At 35.3% G+C, this 26898-nt stretch overlaps 1 long non-coding RNA gene across 1 annotated transcript; it reads left to right on the top strand.

The window, feature by feature from the left end:
• The first annotated feature begins 1961 nt into the window (after window positions 1-1961).
• LOC136034219 (uncharacterized) lies at window positions 1962-25893 on the top strand. Its single transcript, XR_010619146.1, has 2 exons — window positions 1962-2121; window positions 25458-25893. It is a non-coding gene; the product is annotated as an uncharacterized LOC136034219 (long non-coding RNA).
• The last annotated feature ends 1005 nt before the right edge of the window (window positions 25894-26898 follow it).

Here is a 26898-nt window from a genome sequence, read left to right as displayed (position 1 = left end):
GCAAAGTAGTTTTAACAAAATGATTATCTCAAAATGTTTGTCAGATGGGTTTTTGAAAAAAGGGCACAAGGAGGGTAGATCTGATATATTTGGGGGAAAACAGCATGGTTAGGATGGCTAGTTGCCCTCCAATCACTTTTGACTCTTACTAGTGGCACTAGAACTCAATTTTCAATCAAATGAGCCCCCTGTGAATTTTATATAACAATCCCTTTTGTATGAAGTACCTCTGGGAGAAAAAATTGCAACCATATGACCTTTACCATAGGCAATGCTATAGCACTACCTCTCAAATACTCCTCCCAGTGGATTAGCATTGTTTATCTGGCAGACAAAGAATATGTCCAAGGTAATGGCATCCTCATTGCCTCACCACAGAGACAATTTTTTTGTTATGTGCAACTACAGATCTTGTCATTGCTGACATAATCTTGCCAGATGTTCCAGCAAAGACAGTTATTTTCAAACAGGGTTTCTCCTGTTCTACAATTAGCTTTATGCATTCTATTGATCAACTGAAAACAGAAACAAAAAATTAGCTTAGTAACAGTTGGGGCTTCAAGTTCTGTGAGTATACTGTTGATTTTCAGATTGGTTAAAATCTGTAATACTGCCTTTGCTTTGGCTATTCTGATGCATAGTTTTTTTTTAGTCACAATGGGAAGCTACTGTACTGCCTAATTACTTGAAGTTTGTCATGTTTGTGCCTTTATCTCTTAATTGGATTCCCATGGGTGAATTTTCTTATTTATATAGTTTTAGACTTTGGAATGTAGATATGTAATCCAGATTGTTCTGCTTTCTTCCAGAGTTTGTTCAGAAAATTCTGACCTTTGGTGGGGGGGGGGGTATGTGCAAACATAATTGACAAAATTGACATCCTGGAGAAGCTTTCCTGCAATTCAGATTTGATTTTAATTCCCCTGACTTAGATGTTGTCTTTGACTAGGCTGAAGAGAATAGGTGACAATTCACAGTCTTGCTTTTTGTCAGTCATCACTTTGAGATATTGTGTGTTGCCGTCAGAAGTTTTTAACACAGCACTTTGTCTTTTATTACATGGTAACTATTAGACAGGCTTGTTTTTTTGGGAATAATGACATTAATGTTTTGAAAAATATTGACAATCCTTTTATTTAGTATGATGATTGAACATTATTTTGAAATATATGACTATGTTTACATGTATGTAAACATATTACACAGCACTTTGTCTCTTATTACATGGTAACTATTAGACAGACTTGTTTTTTGGGAATAATGACATTAATGTTTTGAAAAATATAGACAATCCTTTTATTTAGTATGATGATTGAACATTATTTTGAAATATATGACTATGTTGGACAAAGTATCAGTAAGGGGCATTCTGTGTCAGTTCAACAAAGTGACCCTGCATTATCATCTTCAATTTTGATGAAATTTGGCATAGTGATGGCCCATATGAGAAACTCCCAGAACCAAAATTTTAGGTTTTTTGTTTGACCGGTGTCCATATGGTGCGGGTGTATTTGTTGGTACAGTTGATAGATGGTCAAACTGTTGCAGACCATAACTGAGATTATAAAAAATACTTAAAATTATCATCGCAGGCCATATCAGTCTACTGTAATTTTTGCCTTCCCCTTCCACTTGTTTGAAGAAGGGTGAAAACAATATAGGTATGGTGCGGGTGTATTTGTTGGCATAGTTGAAAGATGGTTAAACTGTTGCAGACCATAACTGAGATTACAAAAAATACTAAAATTATTATTGCAGGCCTTATCTGTCTACTGTAATTTTCTCCTTTTCCTCCTGCTTGTTTGAAGAAGGTTCAAAAGAAGATAGATGTGGTGCGGGTTCATTTGTCGGCACAGTTGAGAGATGGTCAAACTGTTGCAGACCATAACTAAGTTAATTAAGAAAACAAATATTTTTTTCTTTTAAAGTAATAGCTAACTTTCTGTTTATTATAGGTTTTTGCCGAAGAATTTAGGGCTCCTTCGCGTCTTTTGGTTCAAGCACTCTGTCTACAACGTCAATATATGAAAATTGCCAATCAGTCTTTAGATTGTGCTAAAGACAAGAAACTTGCTCAGAAGATAAGTGGAGCTAAACAAAAGCCAACCAAATCGGAACTAGGTTAGTTTGTTGTTGTTGATTTTTTTTTCATATTTAATTATTTATCTATTTCACATAATGACTCTTTGCTTTAGATTTCATGCCAAAGAGTTTTATTCTATGGTTACTCCTTCTGCACCTTACTTTTATATGGTCGTTTTTTGGAATTCTATTTTGACAAGAATTTAGTTTTGGACTAGGTTCTAAACAGAAATGTAGTACAAGCGCAACTAATTACATTTCAGTCCAAAGGCGAATTAAACAGATGTTGTACGTTTGTAAATGTGTTTTCTTTCTGAATTAACTTAATGTTTTGAACTGTGATATCACAAATAAAAATTGTGTATGCCTTTTGACATCAAACTGGTATGCATATCAACAGGATTTTGATTTGAGGAGGGGAGGGGTGATTGCGCAATTTTGAAAAAATACTAAAATTTTTACTAAAAAGTAAGAAATCGCAAGGGGATTTTTTTAGAATTTTGACAGTTTAAGGGACATTATTAGGACCCTCAAATACGAGCCTTTATTTCGGTCGGCCATATTTTACATGAAATTTTATTTCAAATGGTTTTGTTCATTGTCATTTCTACTTTGTTGCTTTTTACCGCAGGTTTTGATGCTTTTTAGTATTTATCAACTAATTTTGACCAATCTGAGTTCTCAGTAAATCAAAATTTTTTGTTTTTAATACAACTTCCGAACTGAAATGTGAAAACACAACTACTTAGCGATGTTTTAATTGTATTCAGCTTTCTTATTTTCACTTTATTGCAGCCAGCTTGCAAATAATAATTATTAGTTGAAAAATATAGAGGTAAAAATATTTTTATTTTGATCTCCCTGAACTTTAACGGTTTAATACCTGCACCATTTTAAAGACAATTAGCCGGGTAAAGACGAGGAAGCGAGAAAATATCTTTTAGAGCATAATTTTGAGCACGTTGCTGAGGAATCAGAACAGACTAATTATATTTTAGAAGGGGGGTTCTGACACATATATAGTCAGGCAGTTTATGTTTGGATTCCATCCTAAATCTGCATCCAAGAGCAGTCGAATTATTTCTACTATTTTCGTCTTGGTAGAATGGAAGTATTTGAAGCTTATCTATTAGTATTTAGGGAGGAAAAAGTTTTGGACGAGCTTTTATTCTCACTAACAGTCAATTTCATTTGTCTTAGTTTAGATATTAAAGCACATAGATGGCAGCATTGTCACATTTGAGTGGCGAAGTCATATTCCAGATACAAGCTTTGGAATAATTAAGAGCCGTTTATGACTGAGCAAATTGTTGATGGATCGTGGTTCCCCCACTGCGATATACATGGACTTTACCAGATGCGACTTCATGGAATCAGAATTATCATGTTCTCAATAGGAAGCAGCATAGGCACTGTCTAAGAGGATATTCAAACTTTTCGTGGGGCTAATTCGTACTCTGATCACCAGTTAGTTATTGGAGGTTTTAAATTAAAGCTAAAGGCTGTCACCAAGCGTTGAAAGACTAAAGGTTTTTGACATTCAGAAGCTCTGCGATAAATATGTGAGGCAAGTGTATTGCGTTGCCCTTTCTAGTAAATTAATTAAAAAAGAGGTTTTCTAAAGAAAAGTAAAGGCCTCAATAAAGTTAAGATTAGAACAAATAGAAACCTACAATAATTCAAACTCAAAACGACCAAAGATTACTATTAAAGAATACGTGAAACCCAAAACGAACAGCTATTAAATAAATAATCATTACAAAACATACAACAGGTACTAATAAATATGAATAGATAAATATTAAAACGAATAAAGCTTAAGTTGAATATGCCAATCAAGCTTAAAACGAACAAGAATACTTGGCTATTGAAGCTTAAATGAACCCGAAACGAACAGAAATTAAATAAACAATCATAGCAAACAAACATACAATAGGTACTAATATAAATGAGTAAATAAATCTTAAAACGAGTGAAACTTAAATTGAATATGCAAATCAAGCTTGAAACGAACAAAAAATCTACAAACAAGAGTTTGGGTTTTGCCTCCTTCTCTCAGTGTAAAATTCTAAAACCTACTGCATCTCTGGCACTTTACTGAAAACTCTGTGTCTCTTGAAAAATCTTGAAAATTACAAATAAATCAAACTGAATATTTGATATATAATGTTGAAAGATCGTCAGTTCAAGTTTTTTTTTATTATAATTTTCATTTTCAATGCTCCAATAACTGGAAAAGAAAATATTTGTTATATAAATTGTTTTCATTGAAGCACCAATGGCTAAGTAGGCTTTAGTCTTTTACAGTTATGGATGGGGGCAGTATCCAAGCCCTTGTTTTTAGTGAAGCTACATTTGTCTCGAACAGTCTTGGAAAGAACTAATAAAATCAAAATGAATATTTGAAATATAATGATATTAATTACTGAAAGCTCATCAGTTCAAAATTTAATTTTTCTTTAATTTTTATGTTTATTTTTATTTTTATGTTTTAATAAGCCCATTTCTTGTTTCATGTTTATGTTCTAATAAGCCCATAAAAAAATACCTGTAACATAATCCGTTTTTATTAAAGCGCCAATGACGCATTAGGTTCCCAGGTTCCCATCTCCAAATTTGGACCAGATACCCTTTGAGAAAGTGGGGCGTGGGCTAGTTGCCTATTGATCACTTTAACTCTTAAAAAAGAGCTATAAGTTTTAATTTCCGATCGAATGAGTCTCCTCCAAAGTTATTACGACCAGCCCTACCATTAAAACCTCATATTGTAATAATGGGCAACTTAAATAAGTTATAATCCCTAGGAGGGCTAGGGAGAAACTCTCAACCCCTAAGTTATAATAATTTGAATTTTGGACTATTTTGAACAAATTGGCTATTTCAAGTTTTTAACAAGGTGCATTTGGGGTAAAAAGGCACAATGCTTGTTACTTTTTGATCACTTTTGACACTCACAAATTTACGACTTACATAAGTTACAGTTCTTGTCCCGGGTGCAATGGAGGATTTCTTAACCCCTAAGCTATAGTAATTTGAATTTTGGACCATTTCGAACAAAATGGATATCTCAAAATTTTTTTCGGATGCATTTGGGGGAAAATGCGAGAGGGGGGTGGGAGGTAGATGCCCCCTGATCGCTTTTGATGACTCTTAAAAAGGTAACTAGAACTGTCAATTTACAATCAAATGAGCCATCTCTGAAGTTTATACAACCACCCCTTACATAAAACCTTATATGCCCCCGATTGCCTTCTGATCACTTTGATTCTTAAAAAGGGCACTAGAAATTCCGATTTACAATCGAATGAGCCCCCTCTGAAGTTTATATGACCATCCCTTCCATAAAAATCTGATATGCCCCCAGAGCACATTTTACAGCACTTGCCTCCGGATCCTCTGCATCTTTTTTATCCACTGGAGCAGTGATGTAGCAAGGTCTGGTGACACCCGGGGAGGAATTTCATCTTGTCAACCCCCCCTCCCAACAAACATTTAAACATTGTTGAGTCATATTTGTTTATGGTGGAAATATACACTTAAACAAAGTGTTTAAATTAAGGAGTGAAAGGGAAAGTAAATTGTGTGCTGTGTAATATTGGTATGTAGCCATTTTAATGTAAATAACTTACATAAATTTAACCAAACACAACATTTTTATACATATTAACAATATTATTACAATATCAAACAACACCATTTTAATTCGCGGCTTACGTGGAAATACAAGATGAGTTATAGCTCTTGTATTTTACCATAGGCTTATCCATGTTTTTTGTGCTTTGACTTCAAAGACCCAGGTGATTGAGTGATATATATATATATATATATATATATATATATATATATATATGTTTATATATATTTTCTATCTTAACAAAATGTACTGTATTTAAAACCCATGTTTTCATTCAGAAGCTCTCTTTCTAACTTTGTTTTCTGATAACTTAGAAATAGCCTCATCATCTTTTTTGCTACACTGTTTTCAATAGAAAGCATGGCTAAGCTCGATAGTCGAGCTTGGTTGATAGTAGATCTGAAATAAATTTTAATAAACTTGACTTTAGAAAAACTCGAAGAAGCAAGAGTGACACATAATGTCAGGTAAAACCTTAATGCTAAAGTTAGAGTCTAGAAGCTCATATTTAGCTATAAACTGCAGTAGTCTCGAAGAAATCCACTCCAGAGCCACTTCTCCAGGAAAGTTTGCCGCTTGTGAAAACTTGCTCAGACGTAGGATTTCATTTAACATGCCTCCTAAAAATGTTTCTTCGTAATTTTCAACTAAACATCCCACTAATTTTAGCACTTCAGTTTCTGAACTCTTTAGCAAGTTTCTAGTCTTCAAGATAGCAAACCAATTCCTTCCATGCCTTGGCAACGCGTGTTGATTTCTTGTCGAAACGTGTCAATGAACTCTAACATCGATATTTTTTTTTAGTTCTTCCAAAGTTAGAGGCTCGTCTGCAGCTTTTTCTCCGGGCATCGGTTTCTTTCTTCTAATAGTTCTTTATTTGACTAGGAGAATGTCCATCTCATCACAAATAACTTTTGCAAATTCTATTACCTTTCCCTCGAGACCATCTGTGTTATCATTCAAAAAGGCCTTTAAACTGCTCAATTTGATAGGGGACTTTTCGAAACTTTTTTCAAAAATTTATAGGTATTTTTGGGTGTGGTGGACATCTTCAAGGACAATATTCCATAAACATAAAAAGTACAAAAATGAGAAATCCCACATCGAAGTCAACAAAGTTTGAGCTGCTCCTAATGTGGCGAGTGTTTCTGAAGAGTCACAAAGTTTTTCAATGGTATCGACAATCTTCTAAAAGCATTTAAACGCTGGCTTAACAGCTTCATAGTTAGCACCACACCTGGTTTCTGGAAGTTGTTTGACTGTAACTTCAACATTTGCCAAGAGGATATTCCATCTGTGTGTTAAGCATGAGAAAAGAAGCATTCAACCTTTCCCAAGTACTAAAATACCTCACACAGCAAGGAACTGTAGCAAAGAGTGCACTCCGCAAAGATTTAGTAAATAGTTGGCACAAGGTACAAACAATGCTTTAGGATTAAGCTCATAAATTCTAGCTTGTACTCCTGAATTTACTCCAGCCATTGTTGGAGCGTTGTCGTAGCCCTGCCCTCGGCACATTGCTATATTTAGACCATCTTTTTCAATTGAATTTAAAGTATCCTATGTAATGTCCACGGCTCTTTTTCCTGTAAGCTGATAATAGCCTAAAATATACTCCTTTATTCCAACTTTCTTGTTCTCAACGTGCACGTAACGAATTACATCACTCATTTGATCAATGTGAGAGGCATTAAGTGTGCTGTCAAACATTGTACTAAAATATTTTGCCCTTTTAATATCAGTTGAATCTTTTCCTTTACCATACCACCAAGAAGTAAGATGAACTCATTTTGAGTAGTAGGGTACAAATAGCTTGTCAATACCTTTTTGACTGCTTTGAAAGTTCTAGTTTGGTCAAGTGCTCTCTGAGTACAGGATCATACATTGATAATAGTTCAATCAGCTCTAAGAAATGCCCTGTTTTCTGATACTACGTTTTCCCTGTGTCCACAAAATGGAACATTTTGACTAGCTAAAAACCAAGAGGAATCTAACAGTCCCTTGAAAACGTCTCTCCATTTTCGTTTTTCTGTTTCAGCAGCTGCTTGGTTTGCTGTATCAGTTTTTTATTGGCATTTAAGTTCAGCTGTATAGTTTTCCACTTCTTATTAGCAACTGTCATTTTGATCAGAGGCTTCATTATTCTGAACTTTTGGATTAAGTTTCCACCAAGCTTCAAAACCAGTTACAAATTTAGATGTGTTTGGATTATTCAAACTTTCGTTTTTAGCAAATAGTGTGCAACAAAAGCAGTGTAAGGTGTGGGTTTTCGTCGAATATGTCAACCAGGCTCTCCTAATCTTCTCACCGTTTGGTTGGTTTGTGTAAAACAAATCAGGACTAAATTGTTTGTTTCTACCCTTCGTTCTATCTTCTAACTTTCTAGTAAGTGAAACAAAAAGTCAATTTTCGTTCTGAAACGTTTCACTCCTTTTTTTAACTTAGTCAATTCTTGGTTTATCCGGAACAGCTATAGGCCAGTCAGATATGTCTGAGTACAATACGTCACTGCTACACACTTTTTCATTTTCAACACTTTCTGTCTCAGCATCGTTGTCGTCTGCGTTTTCTTCGCCTGAATCTACATCTACGTTTGTTTTTTCTCCCCCTTCGTATTCTCTCCCTTTTTTTCCTCCATCCTTAAAAGCAATGTCAGTTATTTTGTCAATCCCAACTCCACCTTCGGCCTCGGATATAGATGATACAGCGGTAGCAGTATATGCTTCTCTACAATGTAAAGCTTCAATATTAATTGTTGATGTAGGTTGTAAAAATCATAGCATCGAGCTGGCCAGAGACAGATCCTCCAAGATTCTTGACTTTTGCTTTTTCCTCTGCTGAGCTCCGCTCGGACGATCAAGTTGAAATATTGTAATTAATTTGATTTAATATCGATTAAGTTGATATATGAAATATTGTGTCATATTCTCATAGACACACTTAACTTCTCATGAGAGACGTTAGGATAGATACATGCATCTCCTGAGAAGAGATATTTTATAAGAAATACATCACCTGGTAAAAAAAAAAAAAAGAGTATCAAAAACGAAAACAGCTCTTTTTTGTTTTGTAGCTATTATTTTTTAGATTTTGGTTCCTGTTGGGTCGATTTACTTAAAGTTCATTGCATTGAACTGTTTGATCAATCATCAAACACAGATATGAGGTAGCAAAGTAAGAAAGAAATACCAACCGTCAGTAAAAAAAAAAAAAAGTCTGAAAATAAGATAAAACTTTCCAAGAAAGCAATCGGGAAATAATAACCGAATCTTTGCTTTCGGCTAAATATACAATTTTTTATGAATTATTTTTTGGGGTCGATTCCGTTTTAATAAACTATTCCCTGAATTTGAATATAATCTATTGCTTAATTTTGTCTTATTAAGAGGGGCAGAGGGGAGAGGCTGCAATTCTTACGGTAAGAAGATTATATTGAAGAAAAATCTGAATGGCAAATCCAATTCTATTACAATTTTTTTTTATGTTGTTTTTAACTAAAGATTAGCCTTCATACAGGGTTAATAATTGCTCAAGCATTAGAAGTTGTGGAGGTAAGCCTAGATATTTATAAAATTTTCAGTGCCCAAATTTGAACATAATATCTACTTTGCAAAATTTCATTTATTAACATAACAACTTTCCTTAACCGTAAAAAGATCCTAGGCTGCAATTGAACCACTCAATCAAGCATGGATGCGAACCAAAAATATTGCAGGGGAGAGGGCATCAAAATAGCAATGTTGAGGGGAGGATGAGAAGGAGAATACATTTGAAAATAAAAGGTTATTTGCAATATAAAATTCTCAAGCAAAAAAGAAAAGTACTTAAATTTTACATACCAAATAAAGCAAAAATTCAACAGATTTTTAAATGGTGAAGATTCCTGGCAAAAAGATCAATTCCTTTAATCGGTGCTTATGTTTTATACCGCCAGCACTCAAGAAGTGGATTAATCCTAATGAAAAACACCAAAACATGATGAAAATATAATACTTTAGAAATATATTTGGGCAATATATTTGCACTGTATGGTTTTGTGGGTGGTGGTAACCTGACCTCAACTAACATAACTCCCAGCCCCCCCCGCTAAATAATGTGCAAATATATACTCCAGGCTTAACTTACTGCGCCTGCCCTCGGGCCCTGGGGGGTTGTGTCGACACCGGAGTTTTTGTTATATGATCTTTGAACTATTTTTAACAAAATGGCTATCTCAAAAATGTATCTGATGCATTTGGGGAAAAAGAGCGTGGGGGGGGGGGCTAGTTGCTCTCCGATCTATTTTGACTCTTAACCCTGGGGGTTGTGTCGACACCAGAGTTTTTGTTATCTGACATTTGAACTGTTTTTAACAAAATGGCTGCCTCAAAAGTTTTATCAGATGGGTTTGGGGAAAAAAGGACCTGGGGAGATAGCTGCCCTCCGATCACTTTTGACTCTTAAAATGTGAACTAGATCTTTCAATTTCCAATTAAAAGAGCCCTCTCTGAAGTTTATACGTGCATCCCTTCCATAAGAACTATTTACGCTCCCAGGGCATAACTTTAAACGTCTACCCCCGGGTCCCTGGGGTTTGTGTCGACACCGGATTCTATGCTATCTGACCTTTGAACTATTTTCAACAAAATGGCTATCTCAAAACTTTTATCTGAGGGAAAAAGGGCATTGGGGGCCTTTACCCTCCGATCACTGTTAACTCTTAAATTAACTTGCGACGACCCCTTCCATATGAAGGGCCTCTTGGAAAAAAAAAGGCTAACAACACGGTTTTTGGCCAGGCCGATAGTGTGCTAATCTGATTTTCAGTTTAAGAATATTAATTGAAGAATGCAGCGAGTGGTAGACTGAAGTGCTCCTTTCGTTTAGTAGTAGTAGTAGTAATAGTAGTAGTAGAACAATTTTATTGAAAATAATCTTCTTTTTTTTTACAACAGCACAACAAAAGCGGAGCTTGCGAAAATGTGCTAAAATAAAAAAAAAATAAAAAGAGTAAGAATATGGAACATGAGACCATTTACCGAAACCAACATAAAAACAAACAACGAAACACTACAATATAAGACCCCATAACAACACATAAAAAATACAAGAAATACAGAAAAATAACCCACTGAAAATATCGACTTAAAGAATTTTGATTCTGTACACAGGGAATCCCAATGGAAAATACTTAGACATTACGGCATCCTCATCAAAATTGCTAGAATTATGGTTGCCTTAACAGACGAACCGATGATGAGAACCAGACGGAATGGTTCCAGGTCCATTTTGGTGTACTACAAAGCTGTATCCTTTGTATTTTGTTCTTCACGATTCTCCTTGGTTACATGCATCAGTTATGTCACTTTGTTTTTGAGCGATTCAGTTAAATCAGAGCCTTACTATCTTTGATGGTGATTTTGTTGATGACATTGTGCTCCTGTCTCATAAGAGAAGTCTTACTGCAGAACATCACAGAAGCATTAATCAAAGCCAGACGAGCGGGATTGCCAATCAGTACCCAAAAGACCAAAGTCATGCACAATAAAGTATATAAAATGCCGTGCTCGACACTTGTCTTCAGCTTGTCTATTGACGCGCGATGGTCGAGATCTTAAAAGGGAATCCGGGTCCGAGGCTATGTTGTCACTTTTCGTAGCACTTATAGTAGCTTTCTTTTATAGTGCAGGTTACCATTAACATTAAAGTGCATATCCCCCTTCCACTCCCGGGCCCATCAGAGGAGACTACATCTCGCAGTTGAACTACGCACTATTCCAACTCTCGTCATTCAGTTGCATTTGATTTGAAAACTGTAAAAAGGGGGTTTAACCCCTGATATATTGGGGAGTAGTTAATGTAACTGCTCCCCATTATGAAGCATGTGAAAAAAACTGTAAAAAGGGGGGTTTAACCCCTGATATATTGGGGAGTAGTTAATGTAACTGCTCCCCATTATAATGATATATTTTACTTAATTAGTTTAGGGAAAAACACTAATCCTGTTGTAAGTTTTTTCTTCTTATAGTCCTATATTTTGAAGACAGCCCTTGAACATAGGGCCAAAATATTCATTGTAATTTGTTTCCCACTATCTTGAGAAATTAGGTGTTTGTTTAGGGCTAAGCAGAAAGCAGGTCATTCATGGTTGCAGTGGAATGATGTTGTAAAAAAAGATTTATGCCAAATTCCTGGGAGGGTGTAAAGCAGAGGGATTTGAATAGACATGGATGGAGGAGGATTATGTGTAGCCTTGATTGCCTCAGGGGGCTTGGTGCCGCAGTGAGTTATTAGTAGTAGTATTGAATTTTAATACAATTGCTACTTATAATTTTGTACCATGTTGGTTCCACCCCTGTTTCTGTGTGTCTCACTGTCTGGAGTTTGATTATCCATGGCTGTTTGGACTTTCAATGGCTTAACAGTTAATGACTAAGATCATGTCTAAAAAAGGACAAGAAAGTATTCCTGTATTTAAGACATGAGTGATTTATGGTGGTTTTAGGCTTAGAAAATTATTCAACTCTTTTTCAACTCACACAGTTTGTGAATATACTGTTCAAAATTTCTATTGTTTTTAATTTCAAAAACTGTGCCCTAAATCATTTTCATAATTTACCAATCATAAAAATACATTTGGAAGTTTAAAGAAGCTCAATTGAATTAACTAATAATGGGACTACCCAGTTGCATTGCACTCCTGGGCAATTTAGTTTTTACAAAAAATTTGACTTTATTATGGCTTGACCATAATCATAAAGAAAATACAAATACTTATTATGTAAATTTGCTTAAGATTAGTTTAAATCAATGGTTCAATGTCTATAGTCTTGGTTAACAGAATAAAAAAGAAAAGTTGAGCAATAAAGAAAATCAAACAAAATAATAGCCAGTAAAAATGGGAGTAATTACAAATATTTCAGTAGAGATCTACACTTGGCCATGAGAATATTGTAACAGAATATTGTTAATAAAAAATTAAATCTAAATATACCTACAGTGGGCAAACTGTTCCATTTAGATTTATACTAATCTTTGGGATTTATCATTTTGGAGTCATATTCCTTGCCATATCACAATGCAGGAGTGCCAATCCATGGAATCATGGAGGGGAGGGTAAGGATTTACTGGTACTAGATCTGCTATCCAGCACCTGAGAATTAGGACCTATAAGACCAGGCAATAACCAGTTTTTTGCTGTTTAAATACAGAGACAGTTAGCTTCAGTTCAGTCAAAAATTAAATTGTAGTTATATTCTAATGAATATTTAGTTGGTATTTTGTTAGGCTTTGTTACATTTTGCGTACAGAATTACTTTGGTAATTAGAATTTGTAGTGCTCTTTTTAAGAGTCAAAGGGTAGCCACCCTCAACCCCCCCCACACCACACACAATGTGTTTCCTCAACGGTCATCTAATAGAAGTTTTATAGTAATTTTATTCAAAATAGTCCAAAGATCATCTAACAAGGCTTTTGAGGCTGGTACAAACAACCAGAGTCTGGGAGAGAGGTTTGTATGTCATGCCCTAGGGTATTTAAGGTTTTTATGGATGGGGTGTTTGTTTAACTTTGGAACAAGGCTTATTTGGTTGAAAATTGAAGTTTTAGTTCCCTTTTACAAGTCAAAGTGATGGAGAGTAACTAGTCCCCCTCCCCTGACAATTCCTCTTTTCACTGAACGCATCTGACGGAAATTGTGAACATCTATGGAATGGAATTTATGGGATTTTATTGTATAAACTTAAGATGAGGCTTATTAGATTTGAAATTGGAAGTTATAGTGTCCTTTTTAGAGTCTTAATTGTTTTGAAAGCAACCAGTCCCCCCCCCTTTCCATCAATTTCCAAGCCCATTATTTCCCCAAACATGACCAATCAAAATTTTGATATAGAATTTTTTTCATTGTAGTTGAACGGTCTGAAAATTAAGGCTCTGAGGAAGACACCCCCCCCCCCCCACTGGTCTCAGGGCAAGGGTTATAAGTTATGCCCTTGGGGCATATACAATTTTTTTTAGAAATGCTAGTTGTATATGCATTGGGTCTGTAATCAGATGTTCTATTGGCCCTTTTAAGAGTTAAAGTGATCAGAAGTCTTAATTGTTTTGAAAGCAACCAGTCCCTCCCCCCCTTTCCATCAATTTCCAAGCCCATTATTTCCCCAAACATGACCAATCAAAATTTTGATATAGAATTTTTTTCATTGTAGTTGAAGGGTCTGAAAATTAAGGCTCTGAGGAAGACACCCCCCCCCCCACTGGTCTCCCCCCACTATAAGTTATGCCCTTGGGGCATATACAATTTTTTTAGAAATGCTAGTTGTATATGCATTGGGTTTGTAATCAGAAGTTCTATTGGCCCTTTTAAGAGTTAAAGTGATCAGTGTGCAGCTACCACCCCCCTCCCCTCCCCTATCACAGCCATTTCGTGTTTTCCCAAGATGGATCCAATAGAAACTTGAGACACTCCTTTTATTCAAAATAGTCAGCAAATCATATAACAAGGCTTTGGGGTTGATACAAACTACCAGAGCCTGGGCAAGGGTTGTAAGTTCTGTCCATAGGGCATCTAAGACTTTTATGGAAGGAATGACTGTATATTGCTCTATTGTTATTTGTTCTTTTTTTCCCCCAAAGAGGCCATAGAACAGGTCCCTACAATATCTGCAAAAGCTTTTTGGGGAAAACAATTTTACCATTTTATTTTGTGGAAATAAAACCTAATGGCTAGGAAAATACAACTACTTTACTCTTTTGGCTTAGTACTGGCTATAAATGTATAATTTCTCTAACTATCGATTTTCAATCAGTGTTTAGTGCTACATTCCTTACTTTTCAATTAAACCAAATTGAGTTTTTCTCTGCCTTACTTATATGAGCTGGGTATGTATAAGTTGTAATATGTTAATTTGAGAAAACTGATAAATACCAGTTTCTTCCTTTAGCTCATTTAAGGTTTAATTTCGTCAAATCTAATTTTGTCTTTGACCCTTCTCTGGCTCCAAATACTGTTTTCCATAGTATTTCGTACAGAATGGATTCCAAATAAATGGCAAGCAGGCATCATTCTGCCTCTCTGGAAACGGAAAGGCAGTTGCAGAATCTGCTCCAACTATTGTGGTATCACACTCCTCTCTGTGCCCGGGAAGCTCTTCATTATGAACCTCCTGGACCGCTGTACCACTTTCCTCAGAAACCATCAAAGAATCCAACAGGCTGGCTTCATGCCAGGAAGGTCCACCATGGAGCAAATATTCACACTGAGGCAGCTGATAGAAAAGACTCAAGAATTTAACAAAAAGCATATGATGCCTTTGTGGATTTCAAGGCTGCTTTCAATTCTGTTGACTGGTTATCACTCTGGCTCATATTGAAAACAACAGGATTACCAGCAAAGTACTGCAACCTTTTTGAGTGGCTCCACAAAGGGACTGAGAGCTGCAGGCAAGTCAGTGGCAGACACAGCTCATCTTTTGAAAGCAATACTAGAGTCCGTCAGGGCTGTTCTACTGCTGCAGCTATTTAATTGTGTCATCGACTACATTATGACTAGGACCATAAACCTGCCTCCAGTTTGGTTTGCATTACGACGATAGAGTACTTTCAGATGCTGACTATGCCAATGACCTTGCTCTTGTCTCTGATTCACCGTCGAAGCTCACAGAAGCCCTACAGATCCTTGCTGATGAAGCCTTAAAGATAGGGCTGTTGATTAATTGGCAGAAGCCAAAAGTGATGTTTGTTGAACCCCGTAACTCACCGCGTCTCCCACGAGTCCTAATGGTCGGTGACAAACCAGCTGAGATTGTTGATGAATTTACTTACCTTGGCTCTATCCTCTCAAATGACGGATCAATCCTCAAAGATCTAATGAACCGAATTGCCAAAGCCTCAGCAGTAGTGGGAAGACTAAGTGCCCTTTGGAGGAAACCTTATATCAGCCATAGGACCAAGATGCGCATATACAATGCTTCAGTGGGACCTGTGCTTCTTTACGTAGCCAAAACCTGGCCAGGTACTCAGTCCGTTCTTAGCACCGTAAATATAGCCCAAACAAAACATCTTCGCTGCATTGAAGGACTATGCTAGCACAATTTTGTTAGCAACTAGAACCTCCTGTTGCTAACTGCTCAAACACCCTTCTCAGTCCAACTCGTCCAACGAGCACTACGCTGGTATGGACATCTCCTTCGCATGCCCCCAACACTCCCACACTAATGGTTTTTGACTTATCCCATGCTGCATGGTGGGAAACGCCCAAGAGGTCGTCCCTCAACCAGATGGAAGGACACGAGAGGTGTCTTCTTAGCCATGGCAAATATTCAGGAGGACGTCCACATCCTTGCAAGAGACCGATCTAAATGGAGGCACCATGTAGCATCACTTTCGACGCCGGAAGCATTTCAGCAGGAGCATTAAGTCAAGTTAAGTCAAGTAATTTTGTCATGAAGGTTGTGTATTGACATCATTTTCATCTGTTTTCTAGAAAGGAAAAATACTATCTTTTTCTAAAATTTAAAATATTGCCATTTGTATTTTTCAAATACTGAAGAACAAAAAAGATGTTTTTCTGCTGTTTTACTAAAATTTATCAACAGCCTAAAATTTTCTATTGATTTTTAATTGTAGAAACGTAATTAAGTAATATTCGAAATCAAGAATTAATCAACTTAATATGAAATCCAGAGGTCCTATTATTACCCATAATCAAGGCCGTATCCAGGGTGAGGTTAGGGGTTTTGACCCCCCCCCCGAAATGTTATCCTGACTCTTAGAGACGTAACAAAAGTGAATTTAGATAAATTTCTTATGCGTTTTGAGTTTTTTTTTGTAACCCCTCCCCCCGAAAGAAAATCATTCTCTATTACCCGCTTCAAAAAAAAATCCTTCAATACGTCCGAAGGATTCGTATCGTATTGATGTTTTCAAGCTATGAGGCGAATTCAAGAGGCTAGTTTATATTTTAAACACTATCTAGACACCATCTTTCCACATTTGTTTTCAAAATGATGACGTACAATAGATATCTAATTAAGCATGTTCAACTCACGTGAAACATCCCAAAATATTTATTTTTCCACTGGAATACATTCTTAAAGAGTATTGTTTCCACTCTTAAAAAAATCATCGTAAAGCACTATTTTGCATTTTCCAAAACATGGTAGTTTTGCAAATTTTGCAAATATAAGATTGTATCACGAGTTGGCTAATTTGATATTCAAAGAAGCAGTCATTTTGGTTTTTATTTCGATTTTTTCTTCACTTCCATCAGAAAAATTTGATTATTATAAATTACTTTTTGCTGTTTTTATATTATGAAATGAAAAAAAACTGATGAAAAGACATAAATCAAGCTTAAGTGATGGACACAAAAAAATTCAACGTCAGTTTTAGTATAATAGTCGGCGAAGCCGGACAAAGGTTGCCGCAACACTTCACGCTGCCCCGGCAAAGTAGGTCTATTTTATTTGTTTTTATTACTTACAAGCATGTACAGTATTTGGGTGAATTGCTTGTGGTTTGATGCTAAATGCATAACTTAGAATTTTTTTTAAAGTTTGCTTTTTAAAGATAACACTCTTTTGCATGGCCCATCCTGAGCTGATTGTTATAACTAAAGAAAAGTTGTATCATCCAATTCTCGCCATGTATATATTTCTAGCCATGATTTCGTTTCCATACTAATAATGGCCATAACTTATTGCAATGTCAGAAGGTATTAGCCATAGTTTAATTCATAATAGCCATAATTTATTACGGCTAATAGTCATCATACGAGTAGCCTTGGTTTATTGCAATATGGGGGGGAGTAGTTATAATTTTGTTTAAATTAGTCACAAATTATGCAATATAGCTAATATTGCAGCACTGGAGATAGGGTATCCGTAATTCTGTTTGTATTAGCCATAATTTATTGGAAATAATAGCCATGATCATAGTAGCCATAATTTTGCAGTTGTGGTAATAAAAACCATGTTTTTGTGCAATTTAGGAAGGAAGCAGTTGCAATTTTTTCATAATAGCCGTAATTTATTGCAAAATACTAGGGGAGTAGCCATAGTTTTGCTCATAGTAGCCACATTTTGTTGTAACTAATTGCCATGATAAAAGCAGTCGTAATTTGCAGCCACAATAACCAACTTTTACTAGCTTTAAGGTGCCTCCCTTAAAGCTGGTAATTTTGAAGCCATTTTCCAGCTTTAAGAGGCCTCCCCCAGGCCACTTAGAAAGTCCCCAGGTGGCAATAGGGGGACGCCCTACAGATATGTAGTGTATCTCCATAGAAGGCATGGACCAAGGGGGACCTTGCCCCTGACCGGGACCATAAATACAGGTGGAGGAGGAAGAAGATATTTCAAATTTACACTCAACAGGGTCCACCGGTGCGTCCAAACGTCCCTTGAGTTACAAATATTTTCCCAGTAATGGGTTAAATTTCTTGGTGACGCAGAACATGATCTATAGGAGGACAACTATGACAGGGCGTAAGATCCATATCTATGGGTAACGGCCCCTGCTTTAACGTTATAGTCGGTGCCCAAACACTGCCCCCCTCCTGATGGACACATATATAGTCCCAATTATATATTTGTTTGTTGTTCTTTCAGTGATTAGTTCATTGTTAAATCGGTTACGCTATGTAGACTCTAGATATCCAGTTGATCATGAGTGGTAGTTCTGGATATTGTGTATAATATTGGGATTAAAAATACAATTTTAAATGAATTAAAATGTAAATAATAATAGAAAGAAACATGATGATCTAATTAATGTCAATATTCTGCATTTTTAAATTAAAAATTCTATTTTATTAGTGTTTTTTTTTTTTTTTTTTAGTTCGATTGCCTATGTGTCCTAACGATACATATGGAAACATCAGTACTGTGGTAAATTTTCACAAATGCAACTTTGGCTTTTATTTTAGTACTTCAAAATGGGAAATAAGCAATTTTGTGTTTGTCTCTTTTACTTTTAAATTTTGTTTACTTTTAATATTGATTTTTTTCGAATAAATCGCTTTTAAAAGAATACCTTGAAGTATCGGAGTTTCTTTTCCGTCATAAACTTATTTACTTCTTTGGCTAAACTATTTATAATTGATTTGTCGGTATTGCCATAACTTGCTGAGCTTGGATGTTGCCATCTGAAAAAAAAATGACAGAAAATGAAAAGCTGACCTAAAGAAATCTTAGAAAAATAATTTAACTTTTTTGTTTTGCACCGGAGATGGAGATGTTGATTTTTAATGAAACTGGCATCCTTAGAAAACGATAATATGTTTTTCCCATCAAATGGAACAGAATTATTTTTAAAGTCTAGAAAATTGCAGTCCCTGAAAATATTGGAGCATACCTGGTTGGAAAATGTAAAAAATCTTTGCAAAAGAAGTAATAAAGAAGCAATGTGACAGCTGTAGGGGTTCCCTGTGGTGCTACCCACTTTGATTGAAAATTTGCCGACACAGAGGATGTATTTCTTATGCTTTAGGTACATTGAATAGACAGTGCTTTTGCTGAAAAATTAGTTAAAAATTGTAATTCCTCTTTATTTTACCCTTTCGTTAACTTTCCAAATTGTCAGCATGTCTAAGGTTCCTTATAAAATTTTACAGACATTTTGAGCAAATATAATTTTTCTAATGTGTCTGCTTATTGAAGTCCCCCGTGATGCTGAGAAAATTGACTAGTTGGCCCTTTAGCTTTGAGACGGTCAGCGTTGAGACGGTTTTTGTTGTTGTATTTGTTGTTTTTTTTTGTGTTGTTTGTCTGTTTCTTTATGTGATTTAACTTTGACTTTCTTTCTTTTTCTTTCTTTTTTTCGTTGATAAAGACTTCTGTACGGGAAGTCGGAATATTTGGATTTTTTAATTATTTAAACTATTGTCGTTGTTTTTGTGTTGCGAGAGCAACACTTTGGTTTTGTCCCGTTCTTTTTGTTCTTGTTTTTGTTTTTTCCTATGCCGCTGATCTCAGCTTATTCCTGGAAACTGGCAAGGGAAACTGCGTTTTTACGGAAAGTGTGGACCTCAGGCCAGATTGATGAATATGACATTACATTTTGGAAAGCTCTGTAGAACTCCTGGCTGGGGTTAAAAAGCATGGTTTTTGCTTGTCCGCGAGCCAGAGCCTATGGTGTAAGAAGTGAAATGGAGTTATATAGAATATGTCAGAGAGGAGTATCTGAAGTTGTGCAGCCAAGCTTTCGTTTCATCAAACCGTGTTTCTGCTTTTGAGTGGAAAGCTCCGTTCTAGCAGGCAAGGAGGCAGGCACCACTTTCAAATTGAAGATGGACTAAAATCTATAAGTGTTAAATATATGCGGCAGTTACCCGGCCCCACAGCTAATATATTTTCTTTGAGTGATAAACAGAAAAAAAATTACACATGGAATTTACACTTACACACGGAATTTTTCCTGAGCTTTTAAAAAAAGCAAATGTTATAGCATTACCTAAAGCCGGTAATTCAACTGATTATTCAGATTATAGAGGTATTTCTTTGCTTTCAGTTTACAGTAAAATTTTGGAAATAATTGCATAGTCAACTACAAAAATATTTATTTGATAATAAGATATTACACACTTCTCAATATGGATTTATAAAGGGAAAGTCAACTGAACCGGCAATTCATGAACGTTTCCTGAATATAAATGACTCATTAGATGGTGATCAACATGCTTTGGCTATTTTCCTTGATGTCGCTAAAGTATTTGACATATAAATCATTCTTTGCTTCTTATGAAACTTATGTCTTATGGATTTTCATCACAAACTGTTAATTTTTTTGCATCTTATCTTTCTGGGAGATGACTAGAATATATCGATAAATCCCGTGATCTTCGTTCAGATACTTTCCAGATTAATTATGGAATACCTCAGGGCTCTGTCCTTGGGCCTGTTTTATTTCTTCTTTTTTTAAATGATTTACCGGTTGTTTTGCCTCTGTAAAATTATTATGTTTGCTGATGATGTAGTAATTTTTTCCTCTCACCGGGACTTAGCAGTTCTTTTCCATAACCTTGAATGCAGGTTACAATGTGCGTCTTTTTAGTACTCAAGGAATTTACTAGCTCTTAATGAGAAAAAATGCCAATACATGTTGTTTTCGCGAACTGGTTCGGTCATTTCAGATGGATTCTCTCTTTTGTTGAATGGTCTTGAATTAAAAAGGGTTGATCCGTTGAAATACCTTGGTGTTATTTTAGATGAAAATTTGTCGTTTCATAAACATGTGAAGACCCTATCGTTAAAAATTTCCCGAAATATTGGTATTCTATCACGTCTTCGTTATTTTGTTCCTAAAAATATTCTAAAAACAATTTATTTTTCTTTTGTCCACCCATATTTTCTTTATTGTATTTCTGTTTGGGCTATTGTATTTCTACTTTTCCATCTGTATTTAAATCTCTCCAAATACTCCAGAATAAAGCAATGAGAATTCTTTTTAATGTTGAGCATGGATCTTCAGTTAGACACTTCTATGGGAATTCGGGAATATATTCTTTGGATCAACTTCATTCAATTTCTATTTCTAATATTTCTCATGATTATATATACAATAGTTTACCTTCAAATTTCTCTGGTATTTTTCAACTAATTATTTTCATAGTTTTTGAAATAGTATTGTTAGAATAGTATATTAGTTAGAATAGAATAGTATAGTTTTGAACTAATTATTTTCATAGTTTTTGAAATTCCTATTCGCATATACGTTTTCTCATAATAACGTGACCTAACAAACTTCTAAATTCGTGTGTTTATATTACGTATATGAGGGAATTCACCCCCTCGTCAGTACCTTGCTCTTTACACTAAAGCTAAAATTTTGTCCCCATTCCTTAAGAATGACCCCTGAATAACAAAGGCTGTAGAATAAATAGTTGAAATTAATAAAATTACTTTAGAGTAAAGAGCGAGGTATTAGGAGGAAGTGAACCCCTCATATGCGTCATAATTTCTGTTCGTTTTAAGTTTTAAAGCTGCTCCTTACTTTAAGTTGAAAAAAACTTTTTCATATTTATTTTTCCATTGTTCTTTAAAAAAATGCAAAAAAATTCTGCACCCTCTTCATCGAAATTTTTTCCCCCATGACAAATTCTTCCATGGAAAGTCCCCCTGCGTAACCCCTCCCCTCAAACCACCCCCCCCCACCAAAAATCCCCCTGAAAGCGTATGTACACTTCCCAATAACCATTACTATATGTAAACACTGGTCAAAGTTTGTAACTTGCAACCCCTCCCACGGGGACTACGGGGGAGTAAGTCGTCCTCAAAGACGACTTACTAATTAACTAATTTTAATTTAGTTAAAAATTGTAAAAGACTAATTAAGTTTTTGCTATGCTGAATAAAATGGCTATATCTGAATTTTGATCCGGGGACTTTGCAGAAGGATATTACAGACTTAATCGTAAAATTAGATATTTGAATCTCAATTTACGAATGCCCAAATTTGCAGAAGGATATTACAGACTTAATCGTAAAATTAGATATTTGAATCTCAATTTACGAATGCCCAACAATTTGATAAATTAAAAAACAATGAAAAACCGTCCTTTAGTGCGAAATTCCAACAGCTCGTTAGGAGCGCCTCTTCTTCTTAATTTATTTTTTCAAGATTCATCGTGTATTCACCTGAAGAAGGCTTAAACGGCCATTGACATGGGGTTTATTTTTGACTCATCCTCAAATTTTTTTTTATATTAATAGAAAATATTTTCTGAAAACAATACTTTACAGGTTCCACTGCAGCTGCAACTGAACCCTCGGCCATCTGACCGCAGGAACGAATGAACCCCTGTATTTTTTCACATTCACGCAACCGAGCCCCTATACAATTGAATCCTCGTGCAACTGAACCCCTCCTTAGCTAAACCCTCTTCAAGCTCAACCCCTCGTTTAAATGGACTTTCACGCAGCTGAACTCTTGTGCAACTCCACTTCCGTTTAATTGAGCCCTCGTGTAACTGAACGCGGTAAAACTTAATCCTTGAGGAACTCAACACTCACTCAACTCTACGTCTGTGTAACTCTACCAAATTTAGCTCAATCCTAAATCAGCTCAAACTCCACATAATTAAATCCTTGTGTAACTCATCCCTCATTCAGCTCAACTGCCATTTAACCCAAACCTGTCTGAGTCAACCCCCATTCAAATCGACCACATTCAGCCCAACTCTCGTCAAATCAGTAATATATCAAGGCTGAGTGACCTCCGTCTAATTTTGGACTAATATTGAGTGGAAAATGAAAACTACTATTCTTGTGTTTACTTTCATGGACAGGGAAGAGGGAGGAAGTCAATTTCTAGAACAGTTTTCTTTCTGATTCATTGAAAAGAGAATTCAAATGTAAGTTAAGAGGTACTTCATTGCCAAAGCGAACCCACCATAGGAAGGATGACGTTACCCAAACAATCTGTAATTTTATTCAAATTTTGGCCTGTGATTCAAAAGCTTCGCTGATTTCAGCCCTACCGGGAGTTGCATATTAATGCGTCTAAGTGAGTCTATTCATGCTCGATATTATTTAGGTGAAAATTTTATGCCCAGAAGTGCTTATCACTGTTCTTTAAAACGCCACTACACTTCAGCATAACTAATAAAGGATTATGGGCGCTGCATTCCTGTCAGAAGGGTATATTTTCTTTTAGTTTTTAAGTTTTCGATTCCGCTTTGATCCCATTTGTTCAACCATCTTCCTAGAATTCAAATTTTTTTTTAATTCCCTATTTCAAAATAATTTTTTATTCCAAAATAAATTAACTGCTTTTGCAAGAAGAGTAAAATTAAAGATCAAAAGCTGTATTTCAATCTCGCACTCACAAATATAATACCTGTATTCTGAACTTAAGTCGGTGAAAAGAAATTTTAACTTTGTTGAGTAACGAGTCATACTCTGACATGAAAAGCTGACGATCAATGTGAATCCCGTCTTGAACATAAAACCACTTTTCTTCTTGTGGGGTTTTGCTTTCGACTTTGCACTCAATTGTCTAGTAAGAACGGCGGACATTATCAGCCCTACTCCTTTTAATATTTGCTCGTCTTGACTTTGAGTAGTATATCAAATGTAATTTTTAGATCGTTTTGGGTTTCATTTATTTGTTAATGGTGATTTGTGGTAGTTTTACACATGGAAGATAAGAAAAACTAGCTTGTAAAATTTGAAAACGCTTTCGTCTGCAAAAACTTAAACAATAAGAATTTGTTGGTTCTCATAGCCAACTTTGCGTTCTAAAGAGAAGAACTTTCCTAAAATTTTTGTGGTCATATGTTTTTAGCTGAAGTTTGATGAATTTTCGTCCATATTTTGTTGATAATGTCTTAAACCAGATCGACCTGCCTTAACGTAAACAAAGAAAACGATCAAAAATGGGGTTTTTAAACGGCCAAATGAAAATTCTGAAGAAAACACTGAAAGCGAATGTTTCAAGAGAACGACCGTTTCTTTTTTTCAGCGCGAACAAAATAATATGATCAAGGAAAAAGCAAAAACCAAAAAACGAACGCGGAAAGTACAACAAAACTAATGAAGAAAACCGCCAAAAAATTAAATAAAAGACCAAAAATTATAAGAATTGAAATCTAATACCTAGCAACAATAAAGTGAATGATTCGCTAATATATGCGATTTGCACAAAATCCTAAAATTAATTCACTCAAAAAAAACGAATCAGCAATTGAATAAATTTGAGAACTAGGTCACCTGATTTCAGGTACCCGCCAACAATCGTCTAATGATTACTGTAAGTTTGGCACTATTGTGATCGTTTAGAGTGTTTGTTAACCCAACGACCACCTGCCATTCCTTTGCTAACTTATTGCCGCTGGGAATCCCCGTGTTGAAGGAAATTGAATCAAATGCTTATAAAATTTGATATTTCGTACCTTATGGAGTAATGGCTAACCCAAAGGCTAAGTTGGCTGAAGCTGGGGTTCGACTTTGACATTCAAAAACTTTGGACTTGTATTCACAGTTTTACCCTCAGATCTTATCTCTAACATTACATAGAATTGTAAAAGAAAAATTTTTATTGAAATATTCTGTGCTACAAATTTTTTTTACAAGTTAGATATGATTTTTGCCCCTAAAAAAATTCAGGGTTGAAAGTCAGAGTCTGTCTTTTAAAAATAACAGTTGAAAACTCGATAAAATTGGAACCTATATTCATAATTTACCGATTCCACAGCCATGATAGTTTTATGTGATGTGTAAAAAATATCAAAATAAGTTCCTTGCTTTACTATTCTAGAGCCCACTTATCAACGCATTCAACTTTCAATTTGCCATGCAAAAACCGACATCCGGAGGCTCAACCATTTCTAGTCCTCTTCTTCAAGTTTTATTTTCTATTATTCTCTAAAATAATGACCAACTATTTTGTATCACTTAAGAAGGGAAACTTTAAAACCGCTCAAAAAATTTGCCATGGTTCGGTGGAGAATAGAGATGAGTATAGGTGGTTGATTCACCAGCAAGGGGTAAATAAAATCTAGGCTAGCTATTCTCCTTAATTAAGAAGGAGAAAGTACAATGACAGTTTTTTTTAGCATAATAATAGGTTAATTGAAAAGATTTCTTAAAAATGACTAGTGGTGGTTGTAGTCTTCCTTGCATCCGGGTCAGAATTATGATCTTAACCCGATGACCCATTCTAATTGCTCCTTTACAGTAATGATCTGGTCTTTGTTTATTTATTTATTTTATCACTTCTTTGCATGTCTTTTATCTCTAATCGATTATCGTCCTTTTTCTTTTCTAGGCTAAGCAGTAGCTGAGCAGTAAATTTTGCAGTAAAAACTGTGTAAGCCTGTACACTGTTGCCGTCTTTTTGTGTGATAGCCTTAATTTTCACAGAGAAAGGCGTTGCGACAGACAAGGCTTCTTATAATGTTAAAGTTAAAATAAAAATCAAGGGCTTTCAACCTTGAATTCGTTTCACTCTCTGTAAAATTCTTGTTTGTGCCTTTTTTCTTCTTTTTCACATTTTAAAAGAAATAAAGCCCTTAACATTTTTGAACTAATTATATTTTTTGCTCATCCTTTGCTAAGCGAATTTACTGCTCATCCCAGCTCTTCTGCTCTTCGTGAAGTCTACTCAACCAAGAAATTGCATCCTGAGTCAAGAAAATAAATTGAAAAATTTAAAATATACTGATTTTGCTGATTTAAAATATATATGTTTCATCATTTATGTATTTATTATTGTTTTAAAAAGTAGAGTTGTTACAAGGAGTCAAACTTTAGCGTAAAGAGCGGGGTGTTGAGGAGGGAACCACCCTTTTAATATACGGAATAATTTCTGTTCATTTTAAGTTTTAATGTTGCTCCTTACTTGCAGTTAAAAAAAACTTTTTTTTTGTAATTACTTAAGGAACCCTGATTAAAAGGTTGATTCAGCAAAGGTTGAAGCTCATGTAGTAATTAACGTGTATATGCCTACAAATTATAACAAGAACAATCTGATTGACGATTTGCGTCTGTGTGCAAGCTTTTAGTCAGGTTTCTTAAAAAAGTGGCCTAAGAAGGATAACTTCATATACTGAGCTAATTTCCTCAACTTTAACTTAAATCATGTTGTTGCTTCGTTTGTCAGTCACAAGATCAAAGTTTTTAAAGAATGATTCTACTCGGACCTCCTTCCTAGGAGAATAAAGACTGTTCTTTATTACTACAGTTCCAGCAAGCAGTACAGGTAAATCAATCCTCTGAAGATTTTTATAGCTATCTATAAAATCTATTGCACTGTCCATGATTTGGCACTTTTTCAGTATAAGGTGGTGTTGTTGAGGTAACAGATATTTTAAATAATTCTCTATGTCTGACTATGAAAAAGAACCCAGCAACAAAAACTACCCCAACCAACGCTTAAAATCAATTGTGTAAGATTGTTATCGCAACTACTACGATTGGTCATGACTTTCAAATCAGATAGGCAGCTGAATATAATACGGGATAATAAGATGGCCACCGTAAATGTATGACGAGAAAATCTTTTTCAAGAAAACCGAAAAGTTTTACTACCATTTTTAATTGACCAATAAAATTGGTGGGCAACTAGGCAACCTCCCTGCCAAATTTTGTTTTCAAAAATGTCGCGATAAATTTTTTGAGATAGCCATTTTCTTCATCCTAGTTGAAAGGCCCAAAAACTATGCCCTTGAGTATAACATGACCCACCCCCTCCACAGCACCTGGGTAAA

This window comes from Artemia franciscana, chromosome 12 (assembly GCF_032884065.1).
Source record: "Artemia franciscana chromosome 12, ASM3288406v1, whole genome shotgun sequence".
Taxonomy (NCBI): domain Eukaryota; kingdom Metazoa; phylum Arthropoda; class Branchiopoda; order Anostraca; family Artemiidae; genus Artemia; species Artemia franciscana.
The sequence above is the reverse complement of the archived record's forward strand: the minus strand, read 5'-3'. Positions and strand labels throughout refer to the sequence as shown.